Source organism: Eumetopias jubatus, unplaced genomic scaffold (genome assembly GCF_037043125.1).
Source record: "Eumetopias jubatus isolate StellerSeaLion01/CBP00866 unplaced genomic scaffold, mEumJub1_p1.0 scaffold_12, whole genome shotgun sequence".
Lineage (NCBI taxonomy): Eukaryota > Metazoa > Chordata > Mammalia > Carnivora > Otariidae > Eumetopias > Eumetopias jubatus.
In genome coordinates this window covers 71,786,206-71,800,717 of record NW_028274818.1, presented here as the reverse complement: position 1 = coordinate 71,800,717, position 14,512 = coordinate 71,786,206, and positions in this window count along the sequence as shown.

The window sequence follows — 14,512 nt, the reverse complement described above, 5'->3', positions numbered from 1 at the left end:
CTCTCTTGGTCCTTGGTGCTAGTTTTCTCCATCAGAAACTTTATCCTCATGCGGAGGCCCACAGGGTCCCAAAAGGATCCAAGGGTAGAGCCTGTGGTGGTGGAGAACATACAGAGGAGCAGGAGAATTGGGTTGGGGAGGGTTGCACGCTCACTGGGAGGGGACATCACAGGTGTAAGGAAAACCCAGGGGTGCAGGAGAAGGAATGCGGTGTCAAGAGCACTAAAAACCGATCTAAATCATATTAATTCTAAACAGATATTTAACCTTCTGTGAAATTTCCATGGATAAAACGTGGTAAAAGATGGGCACGTTGTCCTGGTTCCTGGCCTGTGCATAGAAGCTGTTAGTACCTTGTCTAATTATGGTGAAAGCAACTGTCATGGTCTCTGCTTCAGTCTTTTTGAAGAATTAAACAAGAACAAAGAAGGATGTTCTACTTCAAAACCAAAAAATAAAACAAATTTAAAAAGTTTTAATTTGGGGGAAGAAAGGTAAGGAAGGCAAGTCCTAAGAATCTATGTCAGTGTTTCCTCCAGTTGAGCCTTGCCCGGGCTCATTTCCCTGCACACACTGTCCCTGAGCATGACCCTCACGACAGGCTAGGCAGGTCAGTTCCCAGAGACCCAGGCTTAACTCTGCTCTACACAGAGGGAAAAAATAACATCTTTCCAGAGCCCGCGTGAAGACAAACAGAGGGGTTTCACTGTGCCGTGACTGGGACAGCTGACTTCACTGGACATCATGGTGGGGAACAGAGACACAGCCCAGGGTGGATCAGTTAGGGAAGGGCTTTGGATACCCGCTCAAAGAGCCGGATTTGCTTAATGAGGGAACCAGTGGAAGTCAATGGAAACAAGGAATGGAGGTGCCCAGGGAGGCCTCTGTAGCAGGCTCCTCCCACTCCTGGGGTGCCGCGGCCAGGGAGTTGGGGGCAACTGCTGACTGCTTGCCTTGTTGGAAGTGGGGGCTGCCTCCACCCTCCAAACTGCTTCATGCTCCAGTCTGCTGGGCAGAGAAAGGAAGTCAGCACAACCCTTGCCTGTCAGCTGCCCCAGACAGTCTGGAGGAGACAGGTAGGAATTGGAGAACACATTCATTTATTCATTCCTTCAGGAAATATTTGATATTTCCTGGTTCTCTGATATACCACATTCCTTAGCAGCCAGATACAACGCCGTCAACGAAGTAGACACTCTGTCTTCCAGAATCACCTCACCAGACCTTCGGAAGTACCAGCACCAGTTGGGCAGCACCACCCAGCTCTGACATCCCCAAGATGTGACCCAGATGTGCAGGGCCTCTCTTCTAAGTCTTGATTACTCCAACCTTTTTGCTGTGTTCCCCCAACCCCATGTGGAGTAGCTGTCCCCTGCACTTACTATGTTAGATACCTTACTGTCTACCTCCCATTGACTCACACAGCCTGATCTCTGCTCCAGCCACTGGAGAATGAATGTGAAGTAGGTGTATAAAAGGTAATACCTCCAAGCCTATTGATCTCCTCTCAGGTATAGAACACCCTCCTGGTTTGGTTCAGACCTTCACATGTCTATTGAGAAGCCAGTTTCCCCTCCTGTATACGAAATACTGGGACTCTCCATATGGTTTCTATACTTCCTCCCTCACTGAAACATTTTAACTAATTGATATAATTTCTCAGTGGACACTTCCTTGCCGAAAATTACTAAGCATTCCTCTAGGCAAGATCCATATTCTCACAACCCAAAGAAGGCCAAAGCCACAGATCACCCTCCCTTCGCATATATCTGTGTGGTTCTTCAGTCTAAGGTAGCAGATGGGTGCCTGTAGCCAAAACAGGAGCTGGATCCCTCCAGCCTCATGACCCCACTTTTTACTCCCCTGGGCACCTCTTCTCAGCCTCTCCTGTGAAGGGACTACCCTACCAGCCAGTGCAGGAACAGGCTGGGGAATCCTGGGACCCTGGGCTGGAGTGTGCCCATTTCACTGCTGACCTCATCACACGCAAATCTCTGCTTTCCCTGTTTTAGCTCCAGCCTCATAGTCCTGGTACTCATCCTTGGCTGGCTTCCTGGCAGACAGTGAGGACTGAGCAATCATTACTCGTGGAGAACACAGGACCCTAGCAAGTAACCTAAGTCCGGTAGGGGTCACGCCTCCAAGAGTGAACTTTGTGCAGCCCTGCTCTGGCAGATGGAGGATGTGGGTCAGACATGGCCATTCTTTTGGCACCTCTGGAGTTTTTGCAGAAGTTTGAGATACACTGAGTATTGCAAGGGTTTCCTGGGAGGCCCAATGGACACTGCTATCACAGGTTAGGTGATGTGCATAGAGATTTGGCGCACGGAGCTGGATTTTGAATGTGGGTCATGTCAATTCCAAAACCTTTAATTACTTCAGTGTTTCACTCCCACAACCTCTCTGGTCAACACTTTCTGTGGAACCTCAGGACACACACCTACTGCATGTTAGTACCATCAGACTAGTCTTGTGGTGCCAGAGACCTGGACCCCCCGAGTATGCAGGCACAGCTTAGGATTCCTGTCACACCTACTACCACCAACTCTCCCAGATGTGCTACAGTGCCTGGGGCACCAGAGTAACAGCTAGGTAGTACAGTAGAGATTAGACATGACGCCTAAGAAGCTTTTACAGCCACAAGGTGGAAAAGGCTAAAGAAGAGATCTCATTTGTTACAAGCATGCTTACACAGTCCCTCTTACCATCAAGGTATTATCCATTGGAGGGCATCCATGCTTAGCAACAAGCATTGTCCATTGGAATCCGTGGTTGGATTGGCTTTAGGGTCAAGACTTTATACTCGGATACAGTAAGCAGAAAGCAGACATATCCCATGTGGGCTGCCTTACTCACAGTGGTTTCTGGGGTTGGCCAAGCACGATGGGGCCTCATACACTCACCCACAGTCTCCCTCTCCTTGGCTTCCTAGCCTCTGCTAAAAGCTGGGCTTGCAATCATTTTACCTGTATTTTCCTTCTTTTTCAACTGACAAGCAACCTGACATGCCCAAATGGGGTCTTCTAAGTAGAGATGTGTCCCACACCCGCTTTCCCCCGGGTAGTGTTGTCTGATAGATCACCCCTCTGTCCATGCTGAACTAGCTCCCATATATCTGTTCAGAAAACTATCTTATCAGTCTATATTAAGATCAGACACTCTTCCTTGGGTGATGAAAAGGCACCATAAATGCCCCAAGACACAGACTGGTTCATACATGACCCTGCTCAGAGCTATCATGGAATGAGCCTTTTGAGGAGACAACCAGAGGGAACCGTGAAGCCTACATATGGAACTGAGCTGTCTCAACCTGACACCTGCACACCAATTGACTAGCTCTCTGTTCCCAATTCAGGGCATGACACAACTACAAGGTCACGTCTATGATGTCACAGGCAGTGACAAACTCTCATCCCTGATCCTTCCTACCTCTCCCATTTCCACCCTGAGACTCTGTATCTCACCATTTTCTTAAAATAATTGGGTTCCCTCTGAAGGCTCCACCGGTCTGAATGTGACTTCTGACTCTTCTCTTGGGAAAATCTCTGTGCATGGGCTTTGTGGGCTCCAAGAGAAGCTTTGCAAGTCCTCACAGAACTGCAGAATTGCTGGCTCTTCTTGGGAGCACACACACCATCACCTGGCAAAAAAACCATCACTGACACCTCACCTCCCCCAGGCAGATCATCATATGGTCCCAGGGAAGAAAGGTATAGGTACACACATTGCTGGAGAGCCAAAGCTAAAAACATAAATGAGGAGTGTGGTATGTGTGGCAGGGCAGAACAGAAAAGTCGGGAACCCAGGGTCACAATGGACAGTGGCAGAGAACACTTCAGAGTCCTGTCTGCTCAGGGGCAGTGCAGGGAGGGCTGTGGCAGCCCCCATGCAGAGCCCTGCAGCTCTGACACCTTGCCACACTGATCTCAGCCCCCAGCTGGTCTCACTCTGGCCCTCTCCTGAGCAGAAAATCAGTTACATTAGTCTGAGGGAGGGGTATGACCCAGACACTGAGGACACAGCCAAAGCTCTCAGAGCTTGCTGGACATTGCAATTCCTGCACCACAGAGCAGGCCTGTTTAAGAGGCAGAAGATTCTCCCCACAGAGCTGGCTCAGGTGAATATACCTACAGAACAGAACATTTAGGTTCATTTACAGGGGACAACTATCGCCCTTCCTTCATCCTTGGGGACAGGGACCTACTGAAAGTTCAGTGACTGTGAGGGTCCAACCTCACTCTCCACCCACCATCCTTCCTGTACGGGGGAAGACAGCCTGACCTCGTGGGAAAGCTAGCACCAATGCCCATCAGGAAAATAAACAAGAGCTTAAGCAGCAGCAGAAAAATCAAGTTTCTCCACTTTCAGGCCCTCCACAACCTGGTCTCACTTTCTCTTTACATACTCCCCTTCTCACCATACCTTGGTCTCCCAGGTTCTCACTCCAAATCCTGCACCAAGGTCATTGCCTTCTCAGGGCTTTCTGGATGACATGCCCTCACCCAGGGTTGGATGTCCCCGTGCAGAATGGTCACGAATTGCTTCAGCTCCAGAATCTTCTTTGATGCATCTTGGGCTGCTGCCATCCACAGCAGGCCTCCCAGAGCTGACTGAAGACCTCATGAGGCTGAGCACTTGCTGGTAACTGCAGTCTGAAGAGCTGGCAGGACATCTCCAACTTGCCAAACCCTTAAAGAGGTCAGGATCTGCCATCAGCCGCCTGAGAGAATGTGAGCAATAAAGAGGAATTCACCCCCAACAGATGCTGAACAGTTCCTACAACTTTGAAGATCACCTCCAGGTAGGCCTCTCCAATAAAAACTGCACTCTGGAAAGAGAAAGTGGTGAATGTGAGACTTCATATCTACTTCATTTTCATTAAGTGTAGGAAAAAAAGTAAAGATCTCTTCAAGGGGCATAAGACAGAGTGACACCTAATGGAAATAGCACTGCCTTGGACCATAGGTGGATCCAGTCCCTGCTTCACTCCACACTAATGGATTTGGGGCAAATTATGCATCTTCTCTAAGTCTCTTTTTCACATCTGAGGATAACAATACCTATATTGCAGAAATGAGAAAAAAATTAGAAATGCTATTTGTAAAGCTTCTAGTTCTGTGCTTGGCAGGCAATTAGAAGGTGCAGAGTAAAGGGTGTGTGGTAGTTAAGAGAAACTCCATCTTAGGAATTTCTTCATGGCGTATCTCACCACCTGACATGTAATTATAGATTCAATGTTATTCCCCTGCAAAAATGTAAGGCTCTTGGGAGAGCAGGAATTGGTTTGGTCATGACAGAATCATAGCACCTCCAATACTGTTTGGTGCATTTAACTATTTGGCAAATGAATGAATGGGTGATAAAATACAAGGAAGATGGGGTGCCTGGGTGGCTCAGTCGGTTAAGCATCTGCCTTCAGCTCAGGTCATGATCCCAGGGTCCTGGGATAGAGTCTCACATCGGGCTCCCTACTCCACGGAAAGCCTGCTTCTCCTTCTCCCACTCCCCCTGCTCATGTTCCCTCTCTCGCTGTGTCTCTGTCAAATAAATAAAAAATAAAATCTTAAAAAAAAAAAGGAAAATAAAATACAAGGAAGACTGGGGTCATCAGATCTGATTAATTGCTTAATTGTCAGGTACTTAGGCATTGGGGCTCCTGGGTGGCTCAGTTGGTTAAGCAGCTGCCTCCGGCTCAGGTCATGATCCCAGGGTCCTGGGATCGAGCCCCATGTCGGACTCCCTGCTCAGTGGAGAATCTGTTTCTCCCTCTCCCTCTGCCTGTCTCTCTGCCTACTTGTGCTCTCACTCTATCTCTCTGTCAAATAAATAAATAAAATCTTAAAAAAAAAAAAGGACTTAGGTATTATAAAGAATACAAAAGGAGACAAAACTGAACAGGTCTGTTTGAGATGTCTCTGACATCTGTTTTCCCTCCATTTCCACTATTAACATTCTAAACAGGATTGCTGAACCTCAGCACTACTGATATCTTGGGCCACACAGGTATTTATTGTGGATAGGTGGGGGGGGCGGGGGGGTGTTCCATGCATTATAGGAGACATGTAGCTGCATCCTTGGCCTCCACCCACTAGATGTCATGAGCAACCCTGAGGTGTGACCACAAAATTGGCTCCACTGTTACCAAATCCTTCTGGGGGCAAAATCGTCCTTGGTTAGAAACCCTTGTCTAGGGACAAGTCATTAGACCAGGCTGGTATAAAAGTCTTCATCTCTCCACCTAGTCTTCCTACAGAGCAGATCTGGACTTCCTGACTTTCCATATATCTAATCCAATTGTCTAACTAGTCTCTTTCAAAGCCCTGGAGACTTCCTGTTGCCACTGAAATAAGCCAAGATCTCCAAGCTTACAAGGCTGTCCTCTGCATTCAAGATCCAATCTACCACTCCAGCTTCACTGCCCACTCCTCTATGCGTATTCTCCAACCAGCAGAGGCAATCCAGTCTCAGGTCCTGGAACAAACAGGCTCTGGGATTTCAAGCCTTAGTGCCTTGACCCACTAACTTCTGCCTAAACTACTCTTCTCAGGGTCCGATTCACTGAACACAAGGGGCTGCAGGGTCTCCGTCCCTCCCAACCAGGGGAGGAAGGGCACCTGAGCCTAGAAAGGTAAAAAGATGGATATTTTTATGTCCTCAAGGAGAGCATCATCGAAAGGCAAGCACCCCACAGGATGAGTACTGGCACCACCAACCACCGCCTTCTTGAAGCCTCCGAATGATCTGAATTCCTCGGCCCTGTCTCTTACTGTCTCTCAAAGCGCCTTATCCTAACTCCACCTAATACCAGGATGTTTCTGGTGGGTTTTGATCACCTGTTTGGGAGCTCTCTGAGGGCAAGGGGAGTGTCTGAGTGCTCTTCTGAGGCAATAGCCCTCAGTGAACGAGTGCTTCATCGGCGTAAATCGCAAGGGCAAGAGGTTCGTAACCTTTCAAAGGTCTCTCCCGGGGTAAATGCACGGACGGGTGCCCCGAAGGGAGACGGGTGGCGCGCTGGCCACCTCCTCCCCACAGGGGCGAGGTCCCGGCACACGGCCCCTCGGTGTCTTCGCGTCCCTGGAGGGTAGAGGACGGAGCCGCAGCACTCAGGGCCTTCCCAACAGGAAAGGTCAGCTTCACAAGGATTACTCACCAGCCGCACCATCTTTCCAATGTGCTGGGCCGGAAATAGCCGTGGGGTATGCCGGGACGCCCAGAAGGACGGACGCTAGCGCCAGGCTCAGCCAGAAACGAGCGGGGCGGTACACACAAGCGATACCTAAAGGACCTTTCTGTTGGGGCGCCTGGGTGGCTCAGTCGTTAAGCGTCTGCCTTCGGCTCAGGTCATGATCCCAGTATCCTGGGATGGGGCTCCCTGGTTGGCGGGAAACCTGCTTCTCCCTCTCCCACCCCTGCTGCTTGTGTTCGTTCTCTCGCTGTGTCTCTGTCAAATAAATAAATAAAATCTTAAAAAAAAAAAAAAAGGACTTGTTTCCCCGGTTTCTTCCTTCGCTAATCGACAGCCCTCAGAACCAATGAATCGACAGGATCTTCTTGGCGTCGTGCCCTAGTGCCAATCAGGGTAGTTAAAAAAACGGGGCCCGGGCTATGGCGTTTGTTAACTCTTTCCTATTGGTTACTGCTCTTCTCTTGACTAGGTGCTTCTTGACTTGAATGGGTTCTCTTTCCAGCCCTGGTGTTGCTCAGAGGGTTTTATGGATGTGACAGCGACAGTAGTCAGACCGGCACGCTGTTGGTGTGCTAGGCACAGTTGTAAACACGTCCATACTACGTAATCCTGACAACAATCCTATGAAGTCAGTAGTATTACATTTTTCATCCTCCAGAAGGAGAAACCAAGACCGTTTTTAAGTGACTGCCATGACAGAAGTAGGGCTAGAACTCGCTTCCAATTCAGTGTTTAATTCCGTTTCCTTTTTTTTTAAATTCCGTGAGTACCGCAAATCATTCTCACATTAAAAGGAATTCTCTCGATTCCTATTTCCCAAGCTGCACTCTCTTTGCAGAGGAAGTAACTGTTACTTGTGTGTATATCTTTTTGTACCTTCATATGCAATTTTGCCTATTTACCTTGATTTTTTTCTGTTTCAGTATAATGACTTCATTTTTTGTTAAAGCTTCTGCGTTTAGTCATGTACCAGAATATATTCAATCCTCAATCATTTCTTCTTTGATGTACAGCAAAACACTTTCCTAATTTTCACGTATGTTTTTGTATTATTCTAGATTGGGATATTCTGGATTTGTTTTGAAGAGGGAGCTGATGGATTGGGATGTTGAGTGTGAGGGTAAGAATAGTGATCTGTCAGTGTTTTCTGGCCCCTTTATCCATTCATCATTTATGAAGACACTAGTTACACACCGAAGGAGTAGCCCTCCATCAAGATATAAACGGAGGGAGGTGGGATATGAAATAGACTAATAAACCTCCCTTGGAAAACATTCCACTTTGATTAAAAATAACGTGAACGGTTTTCACTAAACACTCCCACATACGTTATCTATTTGATCCTTACCATGTTCCTGCTGGCTATTCTATTCATTTTACATATGATGAAAGGGAGTGCTGGAGAGATCAGATCCATTGGTTACCATTTCTCATTTGCACAGTATACCAAATTGCCCAAGGCTCTTGGCTCCTAGTGTCATGAACTTTTTAAGGTTTCTTGATGCCTCTGTATTCACAGGGCAGTGTAACTGGACCACTACACTAACAGGAAGGAGAGACATAAGAGTCTGATTTGGGGGGGGGGGGGAACAATGGCAGAGCAGTGCTTCTCTGTAACCCTAGTTACATGTCTCCTCAGCCTCCTAAAATCTTCTTTAGTGCACCCTTAAGGTCCTTGTTCCTTAGGCAGTGGATGAAAGAGTGGAGTATGGGTGTAACTATGTTAAGAACAGGATAAAGATAAGGAAATTGGTCTGACCAAGGAAGTAGCTATTCTAGGTGAGATTTAGTCAGAGGTAACTATCCCAAAGAGAATTCCTGCACCACCAGGTGGGACCCTTGGGTTCCTAAGCCTTTGCTTTTCTCTGTCCGTGGCTTAGTAGATCCTTGGCCAACTTCTGTAATGTAGATATAGTTGATATAGTTAACAAGGACACAAGGACCAATCCCATGGAGAAAGGATATATGATTGTAGGAAGATGCAGGAAGATGACTGTGGTCACAAAGACATTGAACTTTTGAAACGTTTATGGCCACGTGTACCTTTATCTAGGCAGGCACCTCATAAAGGAAGTGGTCAACTGTCCCTCTGCTTTTTACAGAGGGACAGCTGTAATGTGGCAGGCATCTGAACTAGGGAGTTCTTAAAAACATTATGCAGGGCTGGAGTTGCCAACTTTAAGCAGTTGTATCACTGCTTGACCACAGCATGGTGGAAGGCCAACAGATGACAATGTGTGGCCAAGGTTATCACTGCTAAGAGAATGCTCTCAGAGGAGCTGAGGGCCAGGACAAAAAAAAGGAAAAAAATAAAAATCAACTATAATCTTATGGCATATTTGTGTATGTCTCCAAGTTTCCTAGCTTTCTGGGATTACCATATTTTTTATTATCCAAATAATGACATGAGGCTTCTTCTTGCATGGCTGTAGGATGTTTTTGTTTCACATTTTTCTGCAACTTTTCACTAGACATCTCATTTGTGATACACATCCACGCTGATGCATGTAGCTCTATGTTATTTTTATTGCTGTATAGTATTCCACTGTATGACTACCATATTCATTCATCTATTCTTCTGTTAGTGAACATTTGGGCTATTTTGGTCTTCTATTACAAACAATGCTGTTGTGAACATTATTGTATATGTAAATAGATGTATTTTTTAAAAAGATATTATTTATTTATTTGACAGAGAGAGACACAGTGAGAGAGGGAACACAAGCAGGGGGAGTGGGAGAGGGAGAAGCAGGCTTCCCGCCAAACAGGGAGCCCGATGCAGGGCTTGATCCCAGGACCCTGGGATCATGACCCAAGCCAAAGGCAGACGCTTAACGACTAAGCCACCCAGGCACCCAAATAGATGTATTTTTAAAAGACTTTTGGGGCGCCTGGGTGGCTTAGATTGTTAAGTGTCTGCCTTCAGCTCGGGTCATGATCCCAAGGTCCTGGGATCAAGCCCTGCGTTTTGGGCTCCCTGTTTGGTGGGGATCCTGCTTCTCCCTCTCCTTGTGCTTTCTCGCTCTGTCAAATAAATAAATAAAATCTTTTAAAAAAATTTAAAAAATAAAAGACTTTCTCCAGGGTATGCCACAGGGAAAGAAGTCATTGGTATGCACATCCTCAACCTTAGTAAATAATGCCAAATACCGCAGGCAGTATTTAAAAGTTCCTGGTGTTTGGGGGCACCTGGGTGGCTCAGTCAGTTAACTGTCTGCCTTCGGCTCAGGTCATTATCCCAGGGTCCTGGGATCCAGCCCCGCATCAGGCTCCTTGTTCAGCGGGGAGACGGCTTCTCCCTCTCCCTCTGCCCCTCCCCCCTGCTCTCTCTCTCTCAAATAAATAAATAAAATCTTAAAAATAAATAAATAAAAGTTCCTGGTGTTTCATATCATTGTCATCTCTTGGTATTGTCAGTCTTTTAAATTACTACCAATCAGAAGGAATAAGATAATATTTCATTGTGGCGTTAATTTGAATCCCTGATTCCTAATGAAATTTGGTATATTTTGATAGATGATTAACAAATTGTTTCTTACAATTAGAAATTTAGACCTCAAGTATTTCTCAGATTCTCTAGGAATGCCTTCACTTTCCTGGTTGTCATTTGTCATTTTGTTCTCTGTACAGCTCTGAGTCTTTCCACCTTTCACAATTGGCCCTTTGTTAACTGTTTCTCCACACTGCTTCCACTCTTTCTTGTCTGCTTCTTGCTGCATGCAAAGCTTGGGGCACAGTACTCTTGTTTTGTTTTTCAAAACAGGATTCATATGAGGCTTCCCTGGTGCCTGAGAATAATGGAAATGTAGCACAGAAAACTAAAATCAAAATCAGGTAGTATTCCCTTCTCATTATTGGACATGGCTTTTACAGGGGTTCACCCACTGACTGTCTTTTTAGTTTTTGCCTGACATCATGTTTATGGCATCTGAGCATCTTCTATATTAAAAGCCTCCTTTTTTAAATTTAATGTCTTCACTCTCCTTGTCTCGATCTCCTACTTCTCTCACCAGAAAAAAGAAGTTAATATTATACTGTCTTTGAGATGTATATTACCTTACCAGTAGTAATAGACACACTTGGTGTCCAGAAAGGGGCTTCTAAATACCATTTGAGAGAAATGGTTGGGCTGGGGCAGGGATAATACAAGATGAGCATGGAATATCCTGTGGTGCCAGAAAGCAAAAAAGTGCTGAAAGAATATAGGGAAAAGTCAGAAAAAACAAAAGTTTGAATAGGCTCTCAATGATCAAATAGCAGACAATAGTAACAGATTATAAACCATTGGATAAATTAGGAAACCTTGATTCTGTAACATGTAAATGAATAAATTGAGTCTCGTTAGTAACAGGATATTTACCTAGTTTCAAATTACTTCCCCATTAAAGTTATTAATTAGAAAATAAATAAAAATAGATAAAATACAGGAAAAGCCTAGCAGACGCCACCTTCACTTAGTGATCCAAGTAATATCATTAACAATGGGACAAATTGAAATATACATCACCTGTCTTTGTCTGCTCAGGCTGCCATAACAAAATACCATAGAATGGGTAACTCCAACAGGTAAGTATTTTCCCACGTTTCTATAGGCTGGAAAATCAAAGATAAATGTTGTGGGAGGATTCAGTTTATGGTGAGAGCTCTTTCCTGGCTTGCAGATGAACACTTTGTTCACACATGGCATTTTCTTTGAGTGGGTGTGGAGAAAGAGCTCTCCTTTTCTTCCCCTTTTTATAAGGTAACCAATTTTGTTGTATTAGGTGCCTACCTAACCCTAATTAACTCCTAAAGGCCATATCTTCAAATATAATCACACTGGGGACTAGGGCTTCAACGAATTGGGGGGAGGGGGGAATGACACGATTTAGTCCATAGCAATACCTGATAGGATACAATGAGAAGGCAACATCACTGCTGTGGTATTCCTGCCAGAGAGGCAAGACTTGAATCGAATTAAGAGGAAGCATAAAGCCCAAACTGAGGGATGTTCAATAAAATAACTGGCTAAGATCTTCAAAGTGTCAGAATTATGAATGCCAACAAAAGACTGAGGAACCATGTCAGACTGACAATGATGTGACAGGGCACCTGGTTGGTTCAGTCAGAAGAGCATGCGACTGTGAGTTGGGAGTTCGATCCCCATGTTGGGTGTACAGATTATTTAAAAAGAAGATATCAAAAAATGAGATGTGACAACTAAATGCATGTATAAATCTTAACAAAATCTTCTTGCTATGAAAGACTTTACTGGGACAACTGGCAAAAGCTGAATGGAGTTTGAGGATTAGCTATCATGTGTTAATGTTCATTTAGTAATTTTGATGGCTATATTGTGGTCCCATAGGGGAATGTTCCTGTTTTTTGGAGATACACACGATATTTGGAGGACAGAGTATCAAGTTGTCAGTGTACTCTCAAATGATTCAGAGAGGAAAAGTCCTTTGTATTATGCTTTCCATTTTTCTGTAACTTCATTATTTCAAAAAAGAAAAACTGTTTTTTGAAAAAAGCACAACCTTCACAGTCAAGAGTATTTGGGTTTGATTCCCAGGCCTCCACTATGTACTCTTGAGCAAGTTTCCTCCTGTGCTCCAATGTGCTCATCTTAAAATGGGAACAGTATAGGTTGTTGTGAGGACTAAATGAATTGATTCTGATAAAGAGGTTAGATAATTACCTAACACATGGTAAGTAGTAATAAAGTTAGCTATGGGTGATATAGTCAAATAAACTGGACCTCTTCACCAAATGTTTAATGGAGCTTGCAAATCATTCTGTAATTTAGAGCCCATATGCTAGAGCATAAGCTCACCAAGCCAAACTCACTTTTCAATTCCTATTTCTCACCAACTGCTTTATTGCAACATCTCCTAACCATGGCAATGGAATTGAACCTCAGGGCTGTGAAGACAGGAAAATAACTGACTCCCTGCATCGGCAGGTTCAAAATTTGGTCCTTTGATTCAGGTATTCATACAGACTTCACTACATTATGAGGCACATTATGGTTCTAGATACACTCTACGAAAGGCTCTATATGGTGTGCCCTTAAATTCATTTAAATCCACTGACCAGACTAGCATATTTATATGCTGGGCATCTTTCATTTACTTAGGTTCCTGAAACTTAAAATCGGTCCAGTTGTTTTTTTCATTTTTCAAATTTCCTACTGAGTAAGACACCAAACACACTTTTTCTTCTGGAATTCTGGAAATAGAACTTCAAAGCCCTTCGTGTCAAAAAGCTTGCCTCATATTTAATTGCTTCTTTCCCAGTTTTTGACTTTGTGTCACTGACAAAGTGATTCGCTACTGGGAATGGAATATGAACACATGTGCCATCTGATGTTTAGGATGATCCCCGTGATGCTTTCATGTCCCAAAGCAGTCAGTCAGTCTCCTCCCTCCTGAATTGTTCAGAGTATTGAGAAAAGCAGCCAAGACTGGCTTCTGAAAGACAATCCCAGATGTTGTAATTGCCCACTTTTGCCCGGTTTTCTGCCGATTCCTCCCCTAATTTCACAATACCCCACAAGTAGTAATTTGTGGATTAGCTATCGCGTCAGGAATTGGGATTGGCTGCCTCCTATCATGAAAATTGGTCCTGAGTTGCAAGCACTTCCCATTTGTGACTTTGTGTTCTCAGTATTCTTTGTAGCCTGAGCAATAAAGAAAAATGAAAATTAAAAAAAACAAAACAAAAACAAGCATAATCCTAAAATTTTTATCCTCGTAGAGAGGACTAGATGTGTTTTAAGTGTTTAATTTTTTTGGAAGATGGTTGAGAGTGATACTGTTGAGAGGTCAGTTTGTGCCTATCTTGCATGGAATTTCTAACTTACTATTTCCTGAGGACTTGATCAGAATGGGAAATAGGGTTTTCAGTGTAGAATAACATTGAGGTAGTGGGGAAAGTAAACCACAAAACAAGCTTAGTTTAGAAGGATGAAGTCAGAGGAGAAATAAAAGTGAAAATGTCTCCAGTCAGAAAGATTAAGGTATTTGATCAAGGGAAGAGGGATTTTATCCCTGAATCTTAGAATAGGAACACTGGAGAGATTGTAAAAATGATACCGTAGAAGTGCCATTTAACTAAAAAAATAAGAATGGAAATACAAGTTTTTTCCTTTAAGGAGGACAAGTAGCTATGATGCTGGCTAATGCTCCCTCACCATAAAGGATGAAGGAAACATTTAAGCATGCTTTCTGAACTCATCCCTGTAAGCCATTATTCCTTAAGCTAATAATTTTTTTAATCTAAGAAATTCTTTCTAAACTGAAGCACATTTTTTATATTTGTGAATATTAAAGATCCTTCACTCTT